A 12,846-nucleotide genomic window follows, 5' to 3' on the forward strand; every position below is an offset into this window, starting at 1 on the left:
CAATCACTGAAGACCTGCGGACCTGGGTCCCCGGGTCCCCCTCACCCCCCGCCTTTCTGCTCACATCCCCGTTCAGTCACCTGGGAGGTGTCCCCCAGATCTCTCCAGAACCTGCTTCCGCCTTTCTTCTGCCCAGTAGAACCCTTCCATCTCTTCTCAGGTGACCAGTGCAGAAAGAAGGCAAACTTGTTTAACTGACCCTGGTGCCTCATCCTTCAGAGACACCTCCCTACCCAGCCCTCCAGTGACATTCTAGAACACAGACCGGCCTTGTTTCCCTTGTGGTAAAAGCCACTTGTTTGCCCTCTACCTCCTGTGGCTGAGTGTTAAATGAATAGCACATAAACCATACAAGCCACAGCCTTCTCGAAGGCACACCTCCAGCCTCTCCTGGCCTCTGGCCACGGCAAATGCCTGCCTTCCCCTGGGAGGCTGGCTCTCGGGCAGCCTTCCGTTGGCACCAAGAGCTTTCCTGTATGTTTCTCATCCCTCAGTTACTCAGCAAGTGCTTAATACATGTGATCTATTATGGGTGTCCTGGATCTCCCAAACCTTAGACGTCCTCAGAAATTCCCTTCATGTGAACTTCGTAAGACTATCTCCCACCTCTGGTACACAGTTGTCTTTCAGGGAAGTGTTTCTTAGCCTTGGCATTAGTCACATTCTGAGTCATTTATTAGGGTAGAGAGCCACCCTTTGGCCTCTCGGATGTGTGGTAGCCCCTCAAGATTTTACTACCTCATACCAGCTGCTCTCAGTCCCTACAGTTATGTCAGCCAACCACTGTCTTCAAATACTCTCAAATTTCTTCTGGGTTTAAGTCACTCCAGGCTGGGAATTACTGTAACAGGGCATTGGTTACACACCCCGACTCCGTGGTCAGCATTCTTTATCTACTACTAGGTAGACAAGACAAGCACCACTCTGTAGACCATCAGGATGACTTGGGTTGATGCAGACCTGCAGAGGGGCAGTGTGCATAGCTGTCCTTGCCTTGTAAAGACTGGCAGCTAATACCACCCCCACCCCAGTGACAGACAAGCATTTGCCAGATTATTGGCCACACACAGAGTCTGAGCATGTGAGCTTAAACTTCACCCATAAATTTGACTCACCCACTACAACAGCGTCATAGGACACTGTGACCTAAGTGAGTTCACAGTGTCCTCTTACCTGTCACATCATTGGGGACGATAGAGCTATAGATAGAATAGAGATGTGAGGACCAACATTGTGAGCCTTTTATGTCCTTGGAGGTGGCAATGAGTCCTTCAATTATTCGAAGGCCATTTCTTCTGATTTGTGCTCCTCGCTAATGGGTTAGATGGCTTCAGGGGCTGTCTGTCCTTCTTGCCACCTCGATGTCCCTCACTCTGCACATCGAGAAAAATCATTGAAATGTTAGGCAAAATGAACCCAAAGAGACTGCCTCTTAGAAACGTGCTAATCACACTTTATAAAGAAAGCAATTCTCTTGAAAGTATTGAGAGAACAGTGACTGAGCCTACCCGGGCCCTCAACAAGGTCAACTGCTTGCCTGTCAGGGAAAGGGAGGAGGAAGGGAAGGGGAAGGAGAGGAGGCCTAACCCTAACCTTGACTGGGGGTGGGGAGCGGGGGAGGGGGAAGAACACTGACCTTCCCTAAAACAAATTCTCTAGAAGGTTCTGAAGGGTAAAATAAAAAGATCACTGGCCATCAAATCAAGAAGAAAGGGAGGGAGGGAAGGAGGGAGGGAGGGAGGGAGGGAGGGAGGGAGGGAGGGAAAAAGGAAAAGAAGGGGAGTGGAAGGGAAGGAGAGGAGAGGAGAGGAGAGGAGAGGAGAGGAGAGGAGAGGAGAGGAGAGGAGAGGAGAGGAGAGGGCACTGGTAATCTACCAGCCATTCAATGTGTCTGTCCTGGAACCTGAGACATAACCATGGGAGGTGGTGGGGTGGGGAGAGCCTAGAGGACTCAAAGGACTCCAAGAAAACTTCATTTTCAACCTGGTGTCCTAAAGCTGTCTACTTAATGAAAGAGATTTATGAGTTCATATTGGCGGCCATCAGGACCAGCTCCCGCCTTAATGTCAGATCCTGAGAACACTGGCTCCCCCCACCCATGCTCTAGTGTTACCTGCCCCCCCCAATGCTCTAGTGTCACCTCCTTTATAAAAGGGCTGCAGCACCAACCAAGAGAGTCAGAAGAATCAACACCCACATTTGCCTGTGGGAGTGGGTGGAGTCTTCTCCCCACCCAACCCCCCACCCCAGACCAGCGCTCCCTTCCTCTAGATGGAAGTCATTTCAGTGACTAAAGCTAACTAGCTCTTTACCTTACCTTTACCTTTCTAGGTTTTTATGAGTAAACCACTTTAACGACACCTTCCAGCAGCTGTCCACCCGTCTCCTCTCTAGGAGCACAGTGGTCTACAGTCGGTGCTGTCATTCTTTGCAGGCTGGGGTTCTAGCCCCCAGCGCTCTGGTGAGGGCAATGGTGTGAGGGTCCTCCCTCTGGGCGTGAGGAACTGCCACTTGGCTTATAATCCCGGACTCTCATCTCCTCCACTGGCACGGAAGTCCATGGGGCTGTTGTGGCACCATCAGCCTCACACAGAAGAAAAAGACACTAATCCCACCTTGGTGCCTCATGAGGAAAGGCCCTGCCAACCAGTAACTGTAGGCAGTAGGTTCTCAGATGTCACACACTGAATTCACTGGGCCTTTCCCAGCCCTTTACGCTTTAACCCATTCTTCTAGGCCATACTACATACCTGCCAACACCTCCCCCCGATCAACTGCGGATCACTGTCCAATCTAAATGTCAAGGAGGCATCCTCAAACGCACTGGGATGGGCCCCAGGTGACCGTGACATTCTAACACCCTCAGGATCCACTCCCACATGCTCTGTGCTGATACGCTTCCCTGCCCTTTGTCACCGTGGTTTCTCTTGAAGCAGACACGTCTGAAGCAGAAGCTGTGCTTGGACCTGATTCTACTTATTATCCAGAAAGTAAGGAGATAAGCATTGTGCAGAGCTGAGACACCAGCATCACCTTGGTATAAATAAGTCCACCGTGTAGCCGTGGCAATAAGGCCATTTCAATCCAGTCAAGAGAAAGGCGAAACTCGAAGAGCCATATGCAATCAATCTCTCCTCAGCCTTTCCAGAGCCGTGTCCATGGATGTGTTTAATAAGAAAGTTACACGGTAGCTAAAATGTTTACAAATCCTTATTACAGTAATTGAACCTGAGATTAACCATAGAGTCTCAAAAGGCTATGTGTGCTCAACCAGTAAAATTAATAAAGGAAGTGAAATGGTAAATTCTATCCAACCAGGCGACTTTCTGCAGCTCGCTCCTGCTTATTTGTGCCCTGGAATTTTGCTCTAATCAACCAGCCAGATCGCATACATTCTGCACTTTCATTTTTGCTCAGTTTCTTAACCTCCCTCTGTCTGTCTGGGAGACACCCCTGGCTGTAGGGCAATGTGGTGTATGCTCAGGGCAGGAGTCTGTATTTCTAAAACTACAACCCGATAAAAATATAGAGAATGTGGGAGAGAGGGCAGGAAGAGGTAAGAGAACCCCATCCAGACTCACCATGAGCCGTGTTGGGATGGGGGCATGGGCGTATTTTGTGAGAAGTATTAGATATGGTGCCAGTACAGGTCATGCCCTGAAGTTTATATAAAACTGCCCCTGAGGCCAGAGAGATGGCTCAGTGATGGCTTGCTGCTCTTACGGAGGACCCGGGTTCGGTTCTCAGCACCGATGTGGTGACTCACACCACCCACATCTCTAGTTCCAGGAGATCCAGCATCCTCTTCCAACCTGCACTTCTCCACAAGCACAGTGCACATGAACTCACACAGGCGCACATCAAGTTCTATTATCTTTAAAATCGCATCACGTTTTATCAGAATCAGGCAAGTGTTCTTTGAAGAAACGATGATGAATTTCCCCACACTGAGTACAATTTTGTGGGTTAACTATAACTTAGGCTGGATACAGAGCTTGGTTAGAAAAGTGCCTGAAGCCTTAGGTTGGCCCTCAGCACTGTACAAACTGACTGCAGTGGTGTAGACCTGTGACCTCGGGACGCAGAGACAGGAGGATCAGATGTCAAGGTCTTCCTTGACTTTGTTGTGAGTTCTAGGCTAGCATGGGCTACAGAAGACCCTGTCTGGATGAAGTCAATAACCATAAGACATGTATTATATACATTCAGTTGTATCCAAAGAAGCTCTTTCAGGAGCCTACCTCTCTACCTCACCTCTCTGAGTTAGGCCTGGCATTCCAATGTGCTTTGCTTGGGTATAATTCCCAAGTCCTCTGAGACCGATTCCTTTTCTGAAAGGTGATCAGGTAGGTTAGAGGCCTGAAGCAGACAGCAGGTAGACTGGCCCAAAGCCTAGGCTTCCTCCAACGCTTTCACCCCTGCAACAAAAGGGTTGGAATAGCTCTGCTCAGACTCCCAGGCTCCTAATCACATCAGGAATGTTTCTCTCCTTTTCCCAGCTGACCCCCTCCTGCGTCACACCCTCACTCCTACTAAAAGCTGTCAGCTACACACCTCTTCACTTATAATACCCAAAAGGACCCATTGATTTCATTCTAATTAGTCATCATAAGACTTCCTCTTATCTCCAGACCTCTCTAGAGGGGAACCTAACCCTCTCCCTAATTAAACCCCAGCTGGGCAAACAGTGCAGACGCGGGGCCAATGTGATAAGACCAACCACACCTGCAGCCTGTGCAGGCCAAGGAGCCTCTACCAGCCAAGTCTCAAATAGCTACAGAGACGCTCCCTCCAGCTCCAACTGGATGGCCCTTCCATTGCTGAAATTATCTTTGATAAATGTGCTACAGAATCTGAGTGGTTTCCCTCCTGTCCTGGAACTGTACAGAGGCCCCTGAGCACCCAAGGAAGCAGACAAGAGTGACACAGAGCTGTGGGTCAGACAAAATGGACCCCTTTTAGCCCTCCTTTCCCATCCCGTCTGGCACCTCAAGACTGTGCTAGTCTTCACACAGAGGTAAAGACTTCTGCTGTGTCTGCCTCTAACTCTTGCACAGAAAAGATGAAGTCTGCCATCCTCAAAACAAGTGGCAGTCCTCAACATCTGAGAGGGCGTCATGGGCCTCTGTCTCTGAGAACAGCCCCATCCCATATAACTATTTCATGCAGGATAAGCATAGAAACAGTGGATGGATGGACAGACGGATGGATGAACGGATGCATGGACAAATGGATGGGTGGGTTGATAAATAGATGATGGATAAACGGATGGATGAATGGATGCATGGACAGATGGATGCATGGATGGATGCATGCATGGATGCATGGACAGATAGATGCATGGACGGATGGATGGATTGATAAATAGATAATGGGTTGATGGATGGTGAGTTAGATGGATGTTGATGGATAGGTAGATAGACAGATGGACAAATGGATGAATTTATGAGATGGATGGATATATGGTTGGAAAAACAGACAACAGATGGAGAGATGGATGATAGATGGTGAGATAGATGGGTGTGGATAGAAGGACAAATGGACAAATAGATGAATAGCTAGATGGACAGATAAACAAATGGATGAATGGTGAAATAGATGGATAGACTGGTAAATGGATGGATGGATAGAAGGATGACCATCCTACAAATCCTGGCAGCCTTGGGATAGTGTTCATGCTGAGGAAACCAGCAGGCATCACTCATGATGCCAGTGGGCTGGAGGCCTGAGTCTCCAAGGAGAGCTCAGCAAAGCCAGTTCTCTAGCCTCCCCCACACTTGCCCTGCTTGCTAAGGCTCCCTTGGATGTTTTCAGGAAAGAAAACCTGCCTCGGGGTGAAAGGCTGATGCGCATGGTCCTTATGGTGCCTCACTGCCCCTGGGCCTAAACAATGTTGGTTTTACTTTGCCCTGCATGACCCTCCCCAGTCGCTCCTGAGAAAAGGATTCAGATGAGAAGCTCAACTTGTGAGGGTGCGCCATGCTCTACATCACTTCCATTATAAGGGGTCTACTCTGGGTCACTTTCCTTCAGGGATGTTCACCATGAGCTCTCCTTTCAACTGTTCTCAGGCTCTTTGATAGATGTTCTTTTTGTGTTTGTTCCTCATGGGGTTTGTTCAGATCATGAGGATTCTCACCTTATTGGTTACGTTGTCCCGTGATGCATTCATATCTGATGGGCTCATAGTATGGGATGGAAGCTCAGATAGTGGCACTTCATAAAAGGAATAAATCCTTGCTCTCCCTAGCCCTCCCCATCCCCATCCCCATCCCCATCCCCATCCCCATCCCCTCTCCCTCACCCTCTCCCCACTCCCAGCTTGAACTTAGACAACTGAGTGGACAGCACATGGTAAAATGATGCAAATCACAGGTGGACACCAGAGAACACACCCTCACTCCCCAGCCTCCACCATTCTTCCCTTCATCACAAGGGTGGAGGGAGAAACAGTCAGGTGACAGCAAGCATTTGATGCCAGTTCCTCAAAAACATGGTTGCCTCCCTTTCCATGTCTATAAGAACTTCCTAAACTTTTTCCTGAGTCGTTAAAGTAAAATTGACAAATAAAACCCCTGGCTCTAAATGGGGTCTACATCCTCCCCCTCCTTGTGGATGAAGAGGCAGAAGGAGTGTAGGGGTGGCGGCGGTGGAACATTCTGGAGCACCGTGGAGCGCTCTGTCTAGTTAGGAAGAGGAAGGAAGGAAGCAGGAGGGGGGGAAGGCATAGCGTGAGCACGATCAGAGTATGTCCCATGGATGGATGAAGTGTCCTAATGAAGCCCACCGCTGCCTGTGGTTGACACGCGCTGGCAAAAGCTGCAGACGCATCAGTTAGGAGCCCTTGTTACTCTTCCGGATGACCTGAGTTGGTTGCCAGCACCCATAGAGCGCCTGTAACTCCAGCTCTGGGGGACCTGACACCTTCTGGTCTCGAAGAATACTGCACTCATGTGAGCATACATTTACACAGACAGACAGACACCCACGCATACACGCACACACGCACACAAATAAAATATTTTCAATTGTGGTCAAATCCATTTACAGTATAGCATTGACCGCTCTGCGGAATGAGAGCACAGTCGCTCGCTGTCGGCTCCCTCGCTCTTTGATGTTACCACATAGCTCTCTGGGTTATGTTGTCACACTTTTCCCACATTCTCTTCTTGCTTCTAGAAATATCTTTCTACCCTACTCATCCTCTGAGTCCGGTTAATATCCTCTACCTCTGAGAAGAACAGACACCCCACCCCAACTCTCAATCTCTGGGCTGTACCTTTGGCATCCTGTAGTTAAGGGTTACACCTTAGGTGGATGAGGGGAAGTCTCCGCCCTGGAAAGGGATGGGTTTTCTGCATCCTGTAAGAGCAATGGGGAGCCCACACTTACTGGTGCTTGGCTAGGGTGTGAATTTACTGCACATTTAACCACCTATGCCCCTCCATATTGCTCCAGTGGGAGCTTTGGGGGAGGGGCAGGAAAGATGATGGCGTCATGCTCCCACAACTTGCTTGATCTGCTTCATCTCTGGCCCAGTGGTCTTGTGTTTTCTGCAGCATCCATTACATAGTAGTGATCTGATTTAGAGTGAACTCCAGAGCCTTCACAGATCCCAGATTGAATATACATCTCTGTATCGGCAGGGCTCAGTGCCTAGCATAGGCCCTGATTAGAAAATATCTAGAACTTAATCAAGTCAGATGGACAAGACCAAAGACAAACGACTTTTCCTTTTACAGAGTGCAACTTTCCCCAGGCTTTCTCCGTCTGACCCTGCTAGCATCTGGAGCAGGCAAGTCTCTGCCTGCCTGTACCCTGCACTATTTCACAGCACCCAAATGTGCACTGGAGATCTCAATCATGTTCTGTCTCGACTGTAGCAACTGAAACTGTTGCCAGCATTAGGCATCACCAAATACTCTGTAGGGAGTCAACACACGCACACACACACACACACACACACACACACACACACACACACACACCCCTGAAAAATATTGACTCAAGTTTACACAAAGGACCAGATAGGAACAGGGAAAGCAGGCAAACAGGGCCATACACTAGAATCTACTGTAGCTTGAGATGTTGGTATATTAGAGAGTGATGAGGAACTGTACTCACTTTTCAACCAAGGCAATGTATAGCGAATGCCACAAATGGCTGTTGACTGTGAATGTGTTCATATGTGTACAATACATGGCTGTTGACTGTGAATGTGTTCATGTGTGTACAATACATGGCTGTTGACTGTGAATGTGTTCATGTGTGTACAATACATGGCTGTTGACTGTGAATGTGTTCCTGTGTGTACAATACATGGCTGTTGACTGTGAATGTGTTCATGTGTGTACAATACATGGCTGTTGACTGTGAATGTGTTCATGTGTGTACAATACATGGCTGTTGACTGTGAATGTGTTCCTGTGAGTGCTATAGATTCCAGGCAGGAGCAGCAACCTCACTGCCTTACCTATACCTCAGCCATCTTGCGATGTGAGCATCTTCACGCCACAGAATCCCACACGTAAGGATGTCACATGCTCATGTAAGTGGGATAACTTGTGCCTGGGCACCAGACAGTCTGATACTCTCCGTCTTTGTTATTAACTTACTATTGTAAGCTTGAGAAGACCAGAGTGGGACAAGTTAGAAAAGGAAGGGAAGCTGGTTTGTAGGAAATTGAAATTCCCCTTAAAGGGGGAGAGTCAAATGTACATGTCACATTAAAACCCTCCAGAGGGCTGGCGAGGAGCTTGTTGGTGAAGCGTTTGTCTCACAAGCAGCAAGACCCAAGTTCTAATCCTAGAAGCCACATTAAAAGCCCAGCATGGCAGAGTGCACTTGTAATCTCAGTGCTAGGGAGACGGAGACAGGAGGGCTCTGGTGGCCCGCCGGCTCTCTCATCAGTCTGACTGAATCTGTAAGCTCCAGGTTGAGTGGAAGTCCCTGTCAAGTCTGGTGAAGTGACTTAGCAGGAAAGAATGCTTGCCACCAAGTCTAAGGACTTGAATTCAATCAATAAATAAGGGTTAAAAATAAAGTTGAGAACAATTGAGGAGGCACCCAACATGGACCTTCTGCATGCAAGTGTCCCAAAACACACACATACACACACACACACACACACACACACACACACACACACACACACACATCCTTTAAGTGTCTGAAGCACACAGAGAGTAGTTGGAACTGTAATACTCCATGTGCTAATTCCTATATAAAAGGTGAAAACACAGCCCTCCCATGTTTCTCTTTTCTACACCCAGAAGAATGCAGACGGTCCAGTCCTGAGGCAGAGCCCAATTCCACACCCAGGGCCCAGTTAGCTGTGATAGAGCGTTTTCGCCATCTAGTGACAGCTTTGAGAATTGTCTCCAAAATGCAAACCCACTGTGTACTTCCAAACTGACGCTCGACTGGAGCCAGAGTTTTGTAATTTTAAAGGAAGGAAAATTCGTATGTCATTTAAGAGCCAAGGGATTTCTAAACAAAAATAAACCAAATCAATATTTTCATCTTTAAAGTTTTCCCAGGCAAGTAAATGTCACTGATTCTCAGAAATACTTTAATAAGTGCGTCATAGTGTTTCATCTCGGAGACAGAGCAGGATAGGAAAAACGGAAGTAAACGAGCCAAAGAAGGAGCAGAAAAATGTAAAGGTCCCACATTTCATGGGAGCCAGGAAACAGAATACAGGATTATAATGAAAATAGACATGTATGTGTATAAAACATACATGGGACTGTATATATAAAATAGCATCTTAAATAAAACGTTAAATTCACCTAAAGATAGACTGGATGCTAGGATGTAGCTAGGTAATTGTGTTGACAAAACCCTCTCTCTAGTAGCTGGAGAGGGGGCTCCAAGTGCTTGCTGTCCTTGCAGAGAAGCCCAATCCGTTGCTCAGCCTGTGGAACCGTCACAGCTGGTTCCAGGGACCGAACGCCCTCCTCTAGATGTTGCGGTCCCTGCACATACACAGGGCACATACACATGGGCAGGCAAGACACTCAAATTTTTATATTAAAAAAATCATTTAAAATCTTTTGTTCAATAGCATTTTGTCTTTATATCTTTTTTTTTTTTTTTTTTGAGACAGTGTCACTATGTGGCCCTGGCTGTCCGGGAACTCTCTATGTCAACCAGGCTGGCCTTGAACTCCCAGAGATGTGCCTGCTCCTGAGTGCTGCAATTGATTAAAGGTGTGTGTGCCACCGGGCCTGACCTTTCTCCAACAACTTTATTTTTCCAATATAATTGTTTCGAGTCTTTATTTCCCGAGTACTTAAGCTGTCCTCTTCCTTTTTGTGATGACGTCATGGGAAACTCCCAATACATTTTTCACTTGTTAATGTGACAGACAGTTGTCGAACGGCTTCTATGTGCCAGGCATTGGAACTCCACAGGGTCTGCAAAGTGCCCTGTTCCCATGGGACATCCTGTAACTGGGACAGGTGGCCCGGAAGGAAATATGTCCCTAGTGCTCTACAAAGGGGAGCTGGTCATCTCACCTGATTTCCTGAGCTCTGTTCAGTCTTATCCCATCCCACAGAGGATGGGAACTCAGTCTAAGAACCATGATGGGATCTGAGGTCAGATCTGGCTTCACCAGGTCCCACCCTGATGACACCTGCACATTTCCCTGTCAGCCTTCTACAGTAAGCGTAGCCAGTGCACACTTGTGGCCAGGTAGGATAGGAGACAGTGCCAGGCCCTAGAGGTACAGGTATGAGTCTGGTCCTCCTTCCACCAGTAAGGGCTCCAGTTGGTTCATGTGTTTACAAGTGCCCAAGAACACACCCACCGAGTTCATTCAAATTCAGCTACAACATTCTGGGGAAATATGAGCTCTGATTTAAATGTTTAATAAGAGTCTAATTTGGAGGCTAGAGACATGGCTCAGTGGTTTGGAGCCCCTACTGCTCTTCCAGAAGGCCAGCGTTGGGTTCCCAGCTCACAATCATCTGTAACTCCAGTTATAGGAAGTCCAACACTCTCTTCTGGCCCCTGTGGCTTCCTGAGCACATGTGATCTACATACATACACTTAGGCACATATATACGCATAAGGTTTTTTTTTTTTTAAAAATAACTAATTTGTCAAAGAAAGCTATCTATTGATTTTGTGTTTACTTGTATAAAAGAAAATTTAAGTTTGGGTCAATTTGTATTCTGTGGGGTTTCTCGCATTTTATTTAGAGCCATCGTGAAGCCAATTGCTGGGATTTTTTCAGGGCATCAAACAGCAACTGAAGTGGAACTGTTGCCTCTGTGCTGAGAGGCTCGGTGTTGCAGAACATCACGTAATGAATGCTAACAATAGACATGGCATTGCAGCAAATCGAAAGGCAGAGCTTCTGAGGAACCCATGCTCTCCAGCCCAAGACTGCCCGTGCTCCCCAACCCAAGACTGCCCGTGCTCCCCAACCCAAGACTGCCCATGCTCCCCAACCCAAGACTGCCCGTGCTCCCCAACCCAAGACTGCCCATGCTCCCCAACCCAAGACTGCCCGTGCTCCCCAACCCAAGACTGCCCATGCTCCCCAACCCAAGACTGCCCATGCTCCCCAACCCAAGACTGCCCGTGCTCCCCAACCCAAGACTGCCCATGCTCCCCAACCCAAGACTGCCTGTGCTCCCCAACCCAAGACTGCCCGTGCTCCCCAACCCAAGACTGCCCATGCTCCCCAACCCAAGACTGCCTATGCTCCCCAACCCAAGACTGCCCATGCTCCCCAACCCAAGACTGCCCATGCTCCCCAACCCAAGACTCCCATGCTCCCCAACCCAAGACTGCCCATGCTCCCCAACCCAAGACTGCCCGTGCTCCCCAACCCAAGACTGCCCATGCTCCCCAACCCAAGACTCCCATGCTCCCCAACCCAAGACTTCCCATGCTCCCCAACCCAAGACTGCCCATGCTCCCCAACCCAAGACTGCCCGTGCTCCTCAACCCAAGACTGCCTGTCACAAACACCCAGACCAATGATCTTGGATAGCCTCGCAGTGCAAGTCACTGATTAGGCCAACTCTGCCAAGCATTTCCTGGCAAAGCTTTGCTTCTACTTCTGGTCTGAGATGCATTGTTTGCTTGGTGAAATCCAGAGACATGAGACCCTCCTATGGTAAATGTTGATATTAGAAAAATATCCTAGGTGACCAGCCATATCTATCAAGGTATTATATCCACCACCTGCATGGAGTTTACCAAGTAGGTGGGGTAGGGTTGCTATCTTGTGTGCGTTCAGCTTGAGTTGCCTGGATACCATGTCTTGTGCTCAACAGGGCACATAAATCTAATTGGGCCTCTCTTCACTTCAGCCATAGGAATTCCAAATTAGATCACGTCACCGGGCCATGGGAACAGGCCCCGTGCATTCTAACTCTCTGTGTGGCTTGCCCAAGCTGCCCTCTGCAACCAAAGGCAGGAAGCATTCCAATTAAAAAGATGTCTTAGAGTCTCATCATACATGGCCAGCTTTCAAGACTCCCTCCCTTCTCAGGCCTCCATCTGAGGTTCATCACTTCTAATTGCTGGTAATAGAAAGGAACTGACTGCTGGTTCCCTCTCTGCAGCTAAATTGCGGGCGCACGTTAATAACATCCTCATAGAGTTCCATTTGTGGTCGACCATCAGGGCCCATTAATTCTAAGATATGTTTGGCTTCCATAAACCAAAACAGAGAGGGAATTTGGAAAGATCAGCCTAGAAAGGGGTGTGGCTATACATTCCATGGTAGAGGCAAAACTTGACAGTTGTTACTACTGAGACAACTTAGAATACTACTAAACACCGTGGAGAAAAAGTGTGTGTGTGTGTGTGTGTGTGTGTGTGTGC

The sequence above is a fragment of the Rattus norvegicus genome, chromosome 11, assembly GCF_036323735.1.
Source record: "Rattus norvegicus strain BN/NHsdMcwi chromosome 11, GRCr8, whole genome shotgun sequence".
NCBI classification, from domain to species: domain Eukaryota; kingdom Metazoa; phylum Chordata; class Mammalia; order Rodentia; family Muridae; genus Rattus; species Rattus norvegicus.